The 13,480-nt window shown below is 45.0% G+C and overlaps 1 protein-coding gene across 1 annotated transcript in view; it reads right to left on the reverse strand.

Annotated features, from left to right (window-relative positions):
- The window catches only part of LOC124619836 (dachshund homolog 1), a 983,755-nt gene that overhangs the window by 252,354 nt on the left and 717,921 nt on the right, over positions 1–13,480 (reverse strand). The gene's annotated exons all lie outside the window — the stretch shown is intronic.

Below are 13,480 nucleotides of genomic sequence, written 5' to 3' on the forward strand. Positions count from 1 at the left end.
TTAGATCCATATCATCTTCTCTTTTGCCATCATCGGTGACGCCTATCGATCACACAACTAAAGCTCGTTAAACTTCTACCTCTCTAAGCCTTTGGAAAGTAGATCGTTGCCTCACTGGCACACGAAGTCCCATCTTTGGAAAGTGTTCTTTGGCGGTTGCTTCCGACTGTAAGCCGTAGGAGTCCAGCTGAATACAAATCGAATAAATGTCGAATCATAAGACCACGTAGGAGTGCGTCCCGTATAATAAAAGGTGGGCAAAATTAAGGTGGCCCAGAAAATATTTCATGCACCCTAAGCTAGGAAACTTAACTTACATCATCCACACTTCTTGCTGGTAATGTAAGCTGAGATGTCTCTCTCTAGGTGCAAGTGGTCTAGGGGCTAGAGTTGCTGCCTCTGCATCACGGGGTCCCGAGTTCGATTCCCGGCCGGGTTGGGGATATTCTCTACCCCAGGTCTGGGTGTTTGTGTTATCAGCATTTCATCATCATCATTCGTGACAGTGGTTAGACTGGACGGTGTACATAATTTGGGCTGTGTCAAAATTGGGACTTCGTACGGACGCTGATGGTCCCGCAGTTGTGCGCCCCACAAACCAAACATCATCATCATCAAGACGCAAGCAATATTTTCCAAGCCATTTTCACTTTGCCCATTGTGCACTTCATGGTGGAAAGGATAACACCTCAGATGGCATCACGTCATTGGCGTCATTGCAATCTGTGGTTGCAGCAGCCACTACTACATCATTTACATCTGGCTGATCCTGTTGCTTCTTTGACAAACTGTTGCTTTCGTGATGAAGTCAATGGTGGCTTTTTTTACGTATGTACTTCCCATTCCCTAAATCCAACGACAGAGTGGGGCGTTCAATTAATAACTCATTTATAGTCAGAGAGTTTTCAGCCAAATACCAAGCAAGCTGGTACTGGGGCAAAGGAAATCTCAATTCCAGAATTCCCCTTACAACCAAGGGAAACCGCCCCACAAATCTGTATCAGGACCGGGGAAGGGGAACTATTTTTAGTTCAATCCAGGGACAATATGTTTCAAGCAAGAAAGACGGAAGCGAAGTACAAGTGTATTCAAAGTAAAGTCGATAACTTGCTACGCGTGTGTACTGCACAGCTGCCGATCTCAGGGGCGACAGGGTCTACACTACATACGTGACAAAGAACGCAGGTGGATACTGTAGAAAGCTCGAATTTTTGTGGAACGTTAAAGCGATAATTATTGAACCGAGAGCATTTAATAATACAAATGTGTTGCGAACGAGTTGATGGTTTCAATAAATAAATAATCTACAAGATACAAATTAAAGATTTTCCGTACGCTACAGACGACAACAGAGAATGGCAAATGCAACATACGGGTGTATAAGTCTTTCACTGCACGTGTTGCAGCTTCATCAGATTCCTTCGCGGCGGTGTTCGGTATCTTCCTGCCGGGGGAAGACGCGTCCTATATAATTGCCCCCACGCGGTTCTGCTTTAGGCCCTGCGGTAATTCTGGTATCTCTTATCGCTTCCGTGAGGAAAGAGCGACTTAAAAGTCGAGACAAAGTGCTCCCTGGCGCCCATTCCCGTATCGCACCTGCTAGCCGTGGGCTGAGGTAGACCCAGCAGCATCGAAGATAGCGAATAACTACCGCGGAAGGCGGACGGCGGAAAACGTAACATACTAGCCTTCTTCCAGCGATATAGCCTCCAGGGTCTCAAATGAGTACACACTGTAACAACACTTTGCAACACATGTTGGTTTTAAGCCAGTATCTACTCCGCAACGTCATACCAAGCTTATTTATTACTACATTATTGATAGCAATGATAATTCGAGTTGTTAGAAGGTTTCACAAGCGCACCACTTTCTTTACAGAAGTGGAGGTAACCAAAAATACGAGTACCCAGCCAGCCGGTGTGGCCGAGCGGTTCTAGGCGCTTCAGTTTGGAACCGCGCGACCGCTACGGTCGCAGGTTCGAATCCTGCCTCGGGCATGGATGTGTGTGATGTCCTTAGGTTAGCTAGGTTTAAGTAGTTCTAAGTTCTAGGGGACTGATGACCTCAGATGTTGAGTCCCATAGTGCTCAGAGCAATTTGAACTATTTTTTGAACGAGTATCCATATTCCAGACATGTGACTACAAACTGCCTTAAAACACCACCGAGCGAGGTGGTGCAGTGGTTAGCACACTGGACTCGCATTCGGAAGGACGAAGGTTCAAACTCGCGTCCAGCCATCCTGATTTAAGTGTTCCGTGATTTCCCCAAAACGATGCAGGTAAATTCCGGGATGGTTCCTCTGACAGGGCACGGTCGATTTCCTTCCCCATCCTTCCCTAATGCGATGGGACCGATGACCTCGCTGTTTGGCCCCTGCGCCAAATCATCCAACCAACCAGCCTTAAGACCCCGATAATCATTTTGAGACAACAGACAGAATATAGCGAGGTAAAGAAGAAGGTAAAGGGGAAGAGGGTCTAAAATCATGTCGCCGAGGGGATTATTCGTGGCTGAGTGCAAGCTCAGATGACAAAGGTGACCGGTTGCAGCCTTTTCAGTGGATTATTCGTTCACTTATCTTACGCAATCTAGGAAAATGGTACATCTCGACAGCCAGAGGTGATACGAACCTCACTTTTCTCGAACAGAGGCCCGCTGTCCTAATCGCTATGCATCAACCTTGATCAGAACGCTACTGTGCGTTCATAAAATTAATTTAGTGCATTGAAATAAAATGAAGGGATCGATTGGTTTGAAATTAAGGGAGATGGAATGACATTAAATAACACCAGTGCAAAACGTTCAGATTTGCTGAACAGAAAACGTAATGAACCGTTAGTGACAATTGAAATTTTGTGCCAAATTGGGAGTTGGACGTATATTTCCTGTTTATCGCCAGCAGTCGCCGTAACGGTTTGTATTTATTTCGTATCGTGCCACTGCACAGTGTAGGCAGAATAAATCTGTCCCGGAAAATATTTCGCGCACCTTAAGATAGGCAACCCACCTTACATCATCTACAGCTGGTTGCAGATGGTGGGAGTCGTCTGTCTTAAACTACATTAAAAGTCCTCCAGGTCGGTTATACTTTTCTCCCACTGTATCTTCACTCATTGCATCCTCATCGATATTTGTTTCAGTGCAGTTAATTTATTTCATGCATACTTAAGCCACAGCCTACCACCAATTCCATTCAAAAAATGGTTCAAATGGCTCTGAGGACTATGGGACTTAACATCTGAGGTCATCAGTCCCCTAGAACTTAGAACTACTTAAACCTAACTAACCTAAGGACATCACACACATCTATGCCCGAGGCAGGATTCGAACCCGCGACCGTAGCGGTTGCGTCGTTCCAGACTGAAGCTCCTAGAACCGCTCGACCACAACGGCCGGCTCCAAAACCATTCGACTAGTGGGCTATTCTTCCCACCGTGTGAGAGAATCTCTGGTAGTAGTGTTTGGAAAATCATCTTCGCCAATGTAAGTTTGAGTTAACATATTGAGTTGTGCTCAGATAAATGACTAAGCTGCTACTCGCGACAATACAGGTTCGGGTACACGTATGGTACAGATTTTCAAATGCCACTAAAAGTTGTGGATATAATCACTTAAAACTGATTTGTATACCACATATTCTAATGTTGAAGCTTCGAGTCTATCCGTCTGATGTGTGTGGTTGGCTCAGTTGGTAAGAGCACCTTTCAAAAACGGTAGGTAACTGTCTTCGAATCCCAGCACCGCAAAAAAAAATTGTCACTTTCATTAGCGTGGTGAGCCTTTGCGCAAATCTAAACAAATACGTCGTGATTAAATACCACCAATTACTTGTCAGAAAGCGTAATTAGCAATCTCAGTGGCTGTATCACCCCAGAGTCTCATTTCACATTGCGAGACATCCCAGACGAAGTATTTTACTAGCAGTAAAAGTCGACGTAAAAGACTGGGATCGGCTGGCGAATGCGGGACGTTGTCAAGACCACAACGAGTCTTGACAGCGTAACTGGGGCGCGCTCGGCATTAGCTCTGTAGGGAACAAAAGGCGAATTATACGGAGGCGCCGTTAGGAATGTTATTAGGCTGTAACTCATGTAAGAGCCGGCCCTGACACCGGTATGAATCTGGGTTGAGGGGCGGGGGGAAGACGAGCGAGGCAGTGTCGTGGTGACCGAAGGGGTGGGGAGAGGGGTTTATTTTTGCAGGGAGAGTGGGAGAGAGAGAGAGACCGGGCCGTATTAGCATACGCGGCACGGTGGCGGCGATAAAGACGCAGCGAAGACACAAGTAATATGCACCGCAAACGGCACCCGCGCCTGCAATAGCCGGCGAGGCAACGCACGCGCCGTCTTTATTTATGCATTACAATTTTCCTCAAGATGCCTGGCGGTTGCCTCGGCGGCCGCCTTGCTTACCCTCGCCTTCCCTCGCCGCTGTGTATACCCGAGCAAAATCTCAACTAGTAAAGTTTGGACTATATTGAAGGAGCAGGAGAGCGGGGGGGGGGGGGGGGGGTGTGGCGGAAGTAGCGGAAAGGGCCCGGAGGTTGGCGTGGGTGTCGGGAGGGGGTGAGTAGACCACTGCGAGGGCGGGGGATGAGAGAACTTGCTAGTGGTGTAGGCTTCCGTTATTTAATCCTGTACAGTCGGGCCCGCGTAACAGGTAGGCCCGAGAGCGGCTGCCTCCGAGTTAATGTTTCCCTGCCCCTGGGCAGAGTTGGCCGACATGTCTGCGGCTTCTCTTGAGAGGCCACGGCCTTACACCCCGTGGGGGCCAGCCATTGTTATCTTCGGCTCATCCGCGCTCAGCACAGAACAGTTTCTTGGAGGCGGACGCGACACCGTGGAGCCGTGGTTCTCTCCCTTCAGGGAGTACGAGCCCAAGGGGAAAATTTCACGGCCTTCTACTGAGCTTCTTAGGTCAAAAATTGACTAATTCCTCTTTAATTTAACCATGTTATTTGGAACTGGTTGAGATCAGCGACTGTATTATAAGTTTCGAAATAATTTTTACTCCTTCAGACACTTTTTACTAATATTTATTAGCACTAAGCATTCCAGCAGCATGCTACCAGCAAGTACATCACACTTACATGTACGAGCACTAATCTGAAGTGTGATGGGGATTATGCTTTGGGTGTGCCCGTGACATTATGTACAGAAATTTATTATCTTTTGAACACTTGTCTGCTACACAGGTCACTGTAGCAAACACAATATCACTTCACAGACTCACATTCCGACGTTTACAGTCCAGTCTCACCATTGCTTAACACTATTACATACCAATGTTAGCACTCCAAAGTCTGAAAGCGTTAGGTGATGGTGCAGAGTGAAAATCTCATATTGGAAACATCCCCGAGGCTGTGGCTAAGCCATGTCTCCGCAGTATCCTTTCTTTCAGGAGTGCTAGTTCTGCAAGGTTCGCAGGAGAGTTTCTGTAAGGTTTGGAAGGTAGGAGACGAGGTACTGGCAGAAGTAAAGCTGTGAGTACCGAGCGTGAGTCGTGCTTGGTAGCTCAGGTGGTAGAGCAATTGCCCGCGAAAAGCAAAGGTCCCGAGTTCGAGTCTCGGTCCGGCACACAGTTTTAATCTGCCAGGCAGTTTCAGGTGATGGTGTATTTATTATTGTGCTCTATGTGACATTAAAAAAAAACTGCCGACAAAAAGTGGGCAAATTTTTGATACATTGTCTCACTGGTACACCCAGCAAATAATCTTCATCACACTTCAGATTAATGTACGCCTAACACTAATGTATGCGATGATGGCGCGCTGCTGTAACAGTGGTTAAGACAGAAGATTCGTCTTTGGCAGGACTGTAATCAAATTCCCTGCCCAGCAATTCAAAATTGTGTTTTCCGCGATTACATCGCTTAAGGCGAATACAAGGACGGTTCATTTCTCAGAGGAGGACCGGTTTATCTCCCCAACACAAGCTTACGTTCGAATTTCTACGAGTCGTTCCAAATAAATCTTCTCTTAACTAAAACTTTACAGTCAAAAGATGCAAAATTTATCCTTCTTTTTTTTTCACCCTGGTAGGGCATGCATTACTTTCAGTTCAAACACATACGCTAATAATATTATTCCTACAGCTGTATTTATTAATTAAAAAATATCGCATATCTTCAATTTAATCAAGCCTCATGTGAAGTGTATTAGCTAGTAAATGAGCTGCATATTGGATTTTTATATTAACAGAGGTCGTTGCAATTATTTTTAGCCGGCCAATGGCCGAGCGGTTCTAGGCGTTTCAGTCGGGAACCGCGTGACATCTACGGTCGCAGATTCGAAACAGGCCTCGGGCATGGGTGTGTGTGATGTCCTTAGGTTAGTTAGTTTTAGGTAGTTCTAAGTTCTAGGGGACTGATGACCTCAGATGTTCAGTCCCATAGTGCTCAGAGCCATTTGAACCATTTGAATTATTTTTATGTACGGTGAAAATCTTGGTATCATACCAGAATCTTCCAGGTTCTCTGTTTCAAACCCCTCAGTTTACCATTCAGTAGCATTTGAGAAATTTGCTTTTCTTTCTCTCCAGGGCTCTTCTCATGTATTTATTTTCATCCTACTGAGCGCAAATGTATGTACACCACCGTGTAATGTCACGCTTTCCACGGTAATCGCTAAGAATAAGTCTTTCCACTTTCGAGAAAACCTTGCTTATAACCTTTTGGGCAGGTGAAATCGACCCTCCCTCATCTTGGTCAAGGATGGTCTCTTTCCGTCCAATGTCGTTCCGTTTCTGGCGTGAAGAGGTTACCTTTCAGCATTAGCTTTTTGTCAGGATTCAAAAGATGCTACATTCAACTTTTTGTCAAATCAGCTGTACACTTTCTTATTTTATTTGTATTGTATAACCTACGTGTACTTCATACACGTTTAATCAGTGTCATTTCAGATACCATACGACATAGTTTCTCGGTAGCTTCACGTGTTTTTGTAGTCTTGGAACGTCTTTGATATGGACCATTATCACAATTGAATTCTATCGTCCATTTCTCATATGTTGGGAATGGAAACATAAGGTTCTTGACAGACATCCACCACTTTATATTTATTTACTTTCTCGATAAACCGTTGCCACGTAGCAGGACATCATTTTAAACGGAGCGGAGAAGAAATTCAGAAGTTGTAATAATCAAACATTTGCGCATTTCAGGTTGATACCTGATCTACCTTATTGTGAAACTTTTACCAACAAAAGAAAAAAAGCCGGCCGAAGTGGCCGTGCGGTTAAAGGCGCTGCAGTCTGGAACCGCAAGACCGCTACGGTCGGAGGTTCGAATCCTGCCTCGGGCATGGATGTTTGTGATGTCCTTAGGTTAGTTAGGTTTAACTAGTTCTAAGTTCTATGGCACTAATGACCTCAGCAGTTGAGTCCCATAGTGCTCAGAGCCATTTGAACCAAAAGAAAAAAAAAAATATCATTGGTATCAACACCACTCTATGCAAAGCTCTAAAATTTTGACAATGTCCTAAAACTATTTTTAAAATGCAGAAAATGAGTTGTTACTAGAGAGACGCAGTTATCTTCTCGAACCAATTTCATGTCACAAAAAATCTGAGCCGTCATCGAGGACCACAGTTTTACATTTAAAATTTTAAAAATATATTTGGAGAATAGCAGTATTACGAAAAATAGGGCTTACAGTTTTTGCTGCTAATATTCCGATTTTTTTTCAATTACTATTTTGTTTGACTTTAGAACATTTTGTTCGTTTTGACTGATAATTAAAGTGGCCGTCACGATGGAATTGGCACATATCGCGATGGATAGTTTGTGAGTGGGCTCGTATGATTTCGAATACGTATTACCCGTTCTAGCTGCCTAGAAAGCGTATTTCACTGCTGTGCATCCGGTGAGAGATTCTTGAGGACCAGCATAGGGAATAGTGGCACTTTCGCTACCGTCTGCATGCATGTGAGAGAGTGTGAGCAGTGAGAAGTGACTCAGCCCCATCGATCGCAACGTCGACGTGCCGGCGGCGGCGGCGGCGGCGGCGGCGGCGGCGGGAGCTCCTTCCTGTTGCTAAGTCCTTCCTTCCTTCCTGCCTCCCCCGGCTCGGCGCACGGAGTACTGTGCAAGACGCGGCGCACTGCGCATGCGCGCTGCGGCCCACCGCGGCAAGAACAACAGGGGCGCGGCCCGTGCTCAAACAGCCCGCAGCTCCTTCAAACACCGCTGCAAGATTAATTTCTTCACGCGCCAATAATTCAATTAATGCGGCTGCGCGAGTGTGGCGGTGGCGGCAGCTACTGGAGCTGCCGGATGCCGTCTCGTGACCTCCCGCCCCCACCCCCGTCTTCTCCCCCACTCCCCCCCCCCTTAACAGTCCTGTGGGCGCCGCCGCCCCTGCCGGGCGATTCGCCCAGTAGATGTCATCGCTCAAGACGGACAGTTCAAAGATCGCTACCCTTCGGGGAAAATTACCAAGTCAGCGCGGGACTCAAAACTGTGGTTCTGGCTGCCCGACTACACCTTCCCCAAGTCTTCTATCCGTTCCAAGCCACCAACCCATCGAATTCGATATTGATCCATTTTTTCCGCAACATCTTAGTTTAGGAGGAGGTAATAAAAAGTTCTGCATGAACTGAATGGCATTTACAAGATTTTAAATACAGGTTGATTCAGCTGCTTCTGGATTTTCTCCAATCCGTAACACCTTCAGATACCACGCATAAGATTTTCATATTCTTTCGCTCGCTGCCTGCAAATTATTAGTTCTGCAGAAATAATGAACAGAATCTTCTCGTAGGAAATTTAACGTAGTTTTCACTGGGATAAATTTTCGCTAAGGGCTGCAGTTCTCGAATTATTAAAAAAAAAAAGTGGCCTCAGTGAAAATGGGTCCCAGTACAAAATTTAACTACCTCAAATTTCCTATATAGAACGTCCTATTAATTTTTTTCTGTACGACTAATAGTTTGTGCTTAACGAACGAGAGAATTTTGAAGGCGTTGTGGGTTGCATAAAACCTATCGATGAGGGGAGCAGAATCATCCTTTATATTTCCTTGAACAATATCCGCCTCTTCCTCCTTAATTCACTGAGAGCCAGAGGGAAAATGTACTCTCTATATACTAAAAATATTACGACGGTACCCATAAACTCACTTCACCATGAATGAAATTTTCACGTTACAGATGAGTGTGCACCGATATGAAACTTCCTGGCAGATTAAAACTGAATGGCCGGCCGCTGTGGCCGAGCGGTTCTAGGTGCTTCAGTCTGGAACCGCGCTGCTGCTACGGTCGCAGGTTCGAATCCTGCTTCGGGCATGGATGTGTGTAGTGTCCGTAGGTTAGTTAGGCTTAAGTAGCTCTAAGTCTAGGGGACTAATGACCTCAGATGTTAAGTCCCATAGTGTTTAGAGCCATTTGAATCATTTGAAGACTGTATGCCAGACCGAGACTCGAACTCACGATCTTTGTCTTTCGCAGGCAAGTGCTCTACCGACACTTGGCCGGGAAAGGCAACGGTTCCGAGATTGAGTCTGATCCGGGGCACACTTTTAATCTACCAGGAAGGTTCACTTGATCGTGTTGATGACATGGGAACAGCTGATTTACAGACGCCTTTTGTATAAACCAACTGGTTCTCGCAGAACAATGTTGGACAGGCTACCAAAATCAGTTCTGGTAAACAGCACAACGAAAACATGTTTCTGAAATACGGTTTTCGTCTTCCACAAGTTGAGACGCTTGTAAATGTGCGGAATACCCGTTAGCACTCAACTTGACGCCATGAGGCAACAATTGTCGCAATATACTCTGGCTAGCATCAGTCATGTTATAGTTTCACATTGCGAACACCGTTAGAATCACTCTTCATTTGATGGCGATACATTTACTGCCGAAAAAGTTTCATCAGTGAAAAAGTGGGCGCAACATCTACTTGGTGGAATAAACGCCAGTCTGCACTAAATATGGATAAATGCCAGATAATCAGCATGAGTAGGACGAAAATATGTATAACAGCAGGATTATATCATGTCGGCTAAATGTCTTTAGGTGTCATAGCGAAGAGATATGAAGTGGCAAGAACATGTATAATCAAATGAATAGAGCGCAAATTGGTAAGACATTTGATTGAGAGATTTTTAGGAAGTCTAAGAGTATAGCGCAATTCCAGAGGATAGAACGTACAACTTTATACGCTCTATTGTCGAGCAATACGCGAGTATTCAGAATCCTGACGAGGATGGCTTGAAGGAGCAAATCGAAATAATTCAGATGTGTGCTCCTGAGTTTGTGATAGATCGGTTCATTCAGGACTATGATGGCAAGAGATCAAGAGGAAGTTTTGAAACGGCGGTGACTTGTTTCTGGCGAAGAGGCAATATTCGACACTGTGAAACAATTACACTTGTTGCATACAATATCAGCGAGGTGGCGCTGTGGTAAAGACAATGACTTCGCATTCGGAAGAATGGTGTGAATTCCAGGTGGTTCCTTTAAACGTGCAGTAACGATTTTCTTCCCTCATTCTTCCACAATTCGAACTTGTACTCCGTCTCTAACGACCTTGCCGGCCGATGTGGCCGAGCGGTTCTAGGCGCTTCAGTGTGGAACCGCGCGACCGCTACGGTCGCAGGTTCGAATCCTGCCTCGGGCATGGATGTATGTGCTGTTCTTAGGATAATCAGCAGTTTAAGTAGTTCTAAGTTATAGGGGACTGATGACCTCAGATGTTAAGTCCCATAGTGCTCAGAGCCATTCTAACGACCTTATCGCGGATGGGACGGCTCGTGCAATTAATTGTGTTTCACGATCGTCTGAAATGTAAGAAATATGATTGGTGCAGGGATGACGTCTTGTACATTCAGAAGAGTTGTTGTCTTCAATCAGAATAATAGCCTGATGCAACTCTCCATGCTACTCTATACTGTGCATTCTAAATACACCTTTAGATTAATACAATTTTATACAACTCGTATGCTGTAAATCAATGTCGGTAATTAGACATTTGTCATTACCCAGGCTTAGCCACAAAAATCGTTCAAAATGGTTCAAATGGCTCTGAGCACTATGTGACTTAACTTCTGAGGTCATCAGTCGCCTAGAATTTAGAACTAATTAAACCTAACTAACCTAAGGACATCACACACATCCATGCCCGAGACAGGATTCGAACCTGCGACCGTAGCGGTCGCTCGGCTCCAGACTGTAGCGCCTAGAACCGCACGGCCACTCCGGCGGGCCGCTGTTTAGTCGCTCTGAAGAGGACCACTGCAAAGACGGTCGAAATGTCGGTTTAATAGTTCTTTTAGTCAAGTTACCTTCCATTCGGAAAGTGGATGCCCTCAGGGACTGTACGTGACTTATAAATTATAGAGTGCAGTTATCAGTCGTCCCTTTTTAGATTTTATTATGCAAATCCAGTTTCGGCTATTCTCAATGCGCTATTTTCAATGTCCCTGCAACAGGGACTTACATACATTGAAAATAGCGCATTTAGAATGGCTAGCTACTAGCCGAAATCTGGATTTGCATAACAAAATCTAAAAAGGACGACTGTTTGCTGCACTCTATTATTTATAATTTCTTTTAGTGTTTCGTAATGACGTGGCCTACCACCCGAGAGAATTTTGTTCACAGATCTACACTATCAGTTATGTAATAGGCATCACTACACAGTATGTGTGACCTGCCATTCCACCCATCTCCTCACCAACTGATGTAGGCAACTACCCCGTACACAGTGTTTAAAGTGGAATGCGAAACTCGGTGCGACACGATATTTGAGATCGGGCCATGCAGTGCACCTTGTCCGCTCGTGTTAGAGGTAGACTGCAGAAATTACGGCCCGGACAGCGAAGGAAAGGCGCCGGCAGAAACGATTTCCAATCTGCAGAACGTAATGCGGCCACAACTGTAGCGGAACATGCGCCGTATCGTGATATAGCCTGCCTATATTGCCGCATGGCGTGCTCGACGGAGCTGTTTGCAGAAGGAGAAACCTTGCTGATGTAACGCCGTTCCCAAGAGCGTCTGCGCGTGCCTTAGTGCCTACTCAAAGCACCGAGCGCCTGGCTTCCTCATGTATCAGGCCGAAAATCCAAAGACGAGGTTCCCATCCCTGACCACTCCTACAAGTTTTTCCGACAATTAACGTGAATTTCGTGGCTGGCAACGCTTTGTGTATTGTGTGGAAAACTGCAAGCCGCATCGTGGTGATTTCACGTGAAAATTGTACGCCTTTCAAAGCTGTTTGGACGAGCCCGTTACGAATTGGAGGAATTCGAGGAAAACCCGTTCCAGACGAATTTCTTCGTATACTCTACACTGTTCTCCGTGGGGGTTATATTGAAGTGCTTGCTGCCAGTTTTTCTCTTCACCTTCAGACTTTGTTTCATCTTCAAAGTCATCAGTTTCTCTAGTGATTTTCAGTCGTCACGATATACCCAAAGCATTTTATTATCAGTAAAGCTTCCACAATTGTCTAGTTTATATATATTATTTTAGCCTGTTGCATTCGATGACATTGCGAAATTGTAAGTTTCTCCAAACATACATGAGTCCTGTTCTTTCTCCGCTTTCAACAACTCAAATTCTAGAAGCTAAAGAGACAGCAGAAATTTAAAATAATAGCAATTTTTTATATATTAAGCAACGTCGTCTTTCCTTTAAAAGCCTTCTAACGTAGTTAAAATAGCTTGTTTGATTTGTACGTTTATTATTTCTCAGCTGTATGAAATTCTTTATGACAAATCCTAAAATTCAGTTCATCCGCACTCGTCTGTTGCTAAGGTATACCAAATGTTCTCTGCACGCTGTGGGTTTCTGCCGGGGAATCTGTAACAAGCTGCGAGGGAACCGGTTCTGAGTGGAATTTCCGGACCGTACCGCGACCTATTCAGAAAAAAGGTCTGCAGGTATAAACGTGGATTGTCAGATCTTAGGTTGAACAAAGCAGCGCTTGATGTTGGAGTATTAATCTCCTGATTCTAGAGCGACTGATTATTTCCCATCGCTTCCGTATATACTTATTGGTAGAGACATACCGTTCCTCGAAAGCTTTACCCACGCCTACCAATATTAGACCCTGTCTCCTTCTTCGTTACGTGTGAGATTAATGGACTATGGTAAAAAAAATGGCATGATGATACCGGTGGTGAGCAATTCGACGGAAAGTAGACTCCCATTTTACGAGTTAGTTATTGAAAAACTGAGTTTAGGTCCGTAGAGCATCATTTTCAGATTTCAGTGTCGGTGGTACAATACTGCGAGCACTGAGATACCACATTCAAAAGGAAACTCTGCTTAAGATGCGAAGGGGCATTGCACTGCTGTTATACTACACAGATGCGATAAATGGACTCGAACATCTGACTGTCTAGACGACATAAATCGTCTAAAACGAAATGCCTGCGTTATATAGCCGAATTTTTATTCCTCGATTAAAACAAAATTAGAGATCGCAGTAAGGAACATAGGATAACTAGTGACAGATGTAAAGAAAACCGGAATAGCCCGC

The sequence above is a fragment of the Schistocerca americana genome, chromosome 6 (genome assembly GCF_021461395.2).
Source record: "Schistocerca americana isolate TAMUIC-IGC-003095 chromosome 6, iqSchAmer2.1, whole genome shotgun sequence".
NCBI lineage: Eukaryota > Metazoa > Arthropoda > Insecta > Orthoptera > Acrididae > Schistocerca > Schistocerca americana.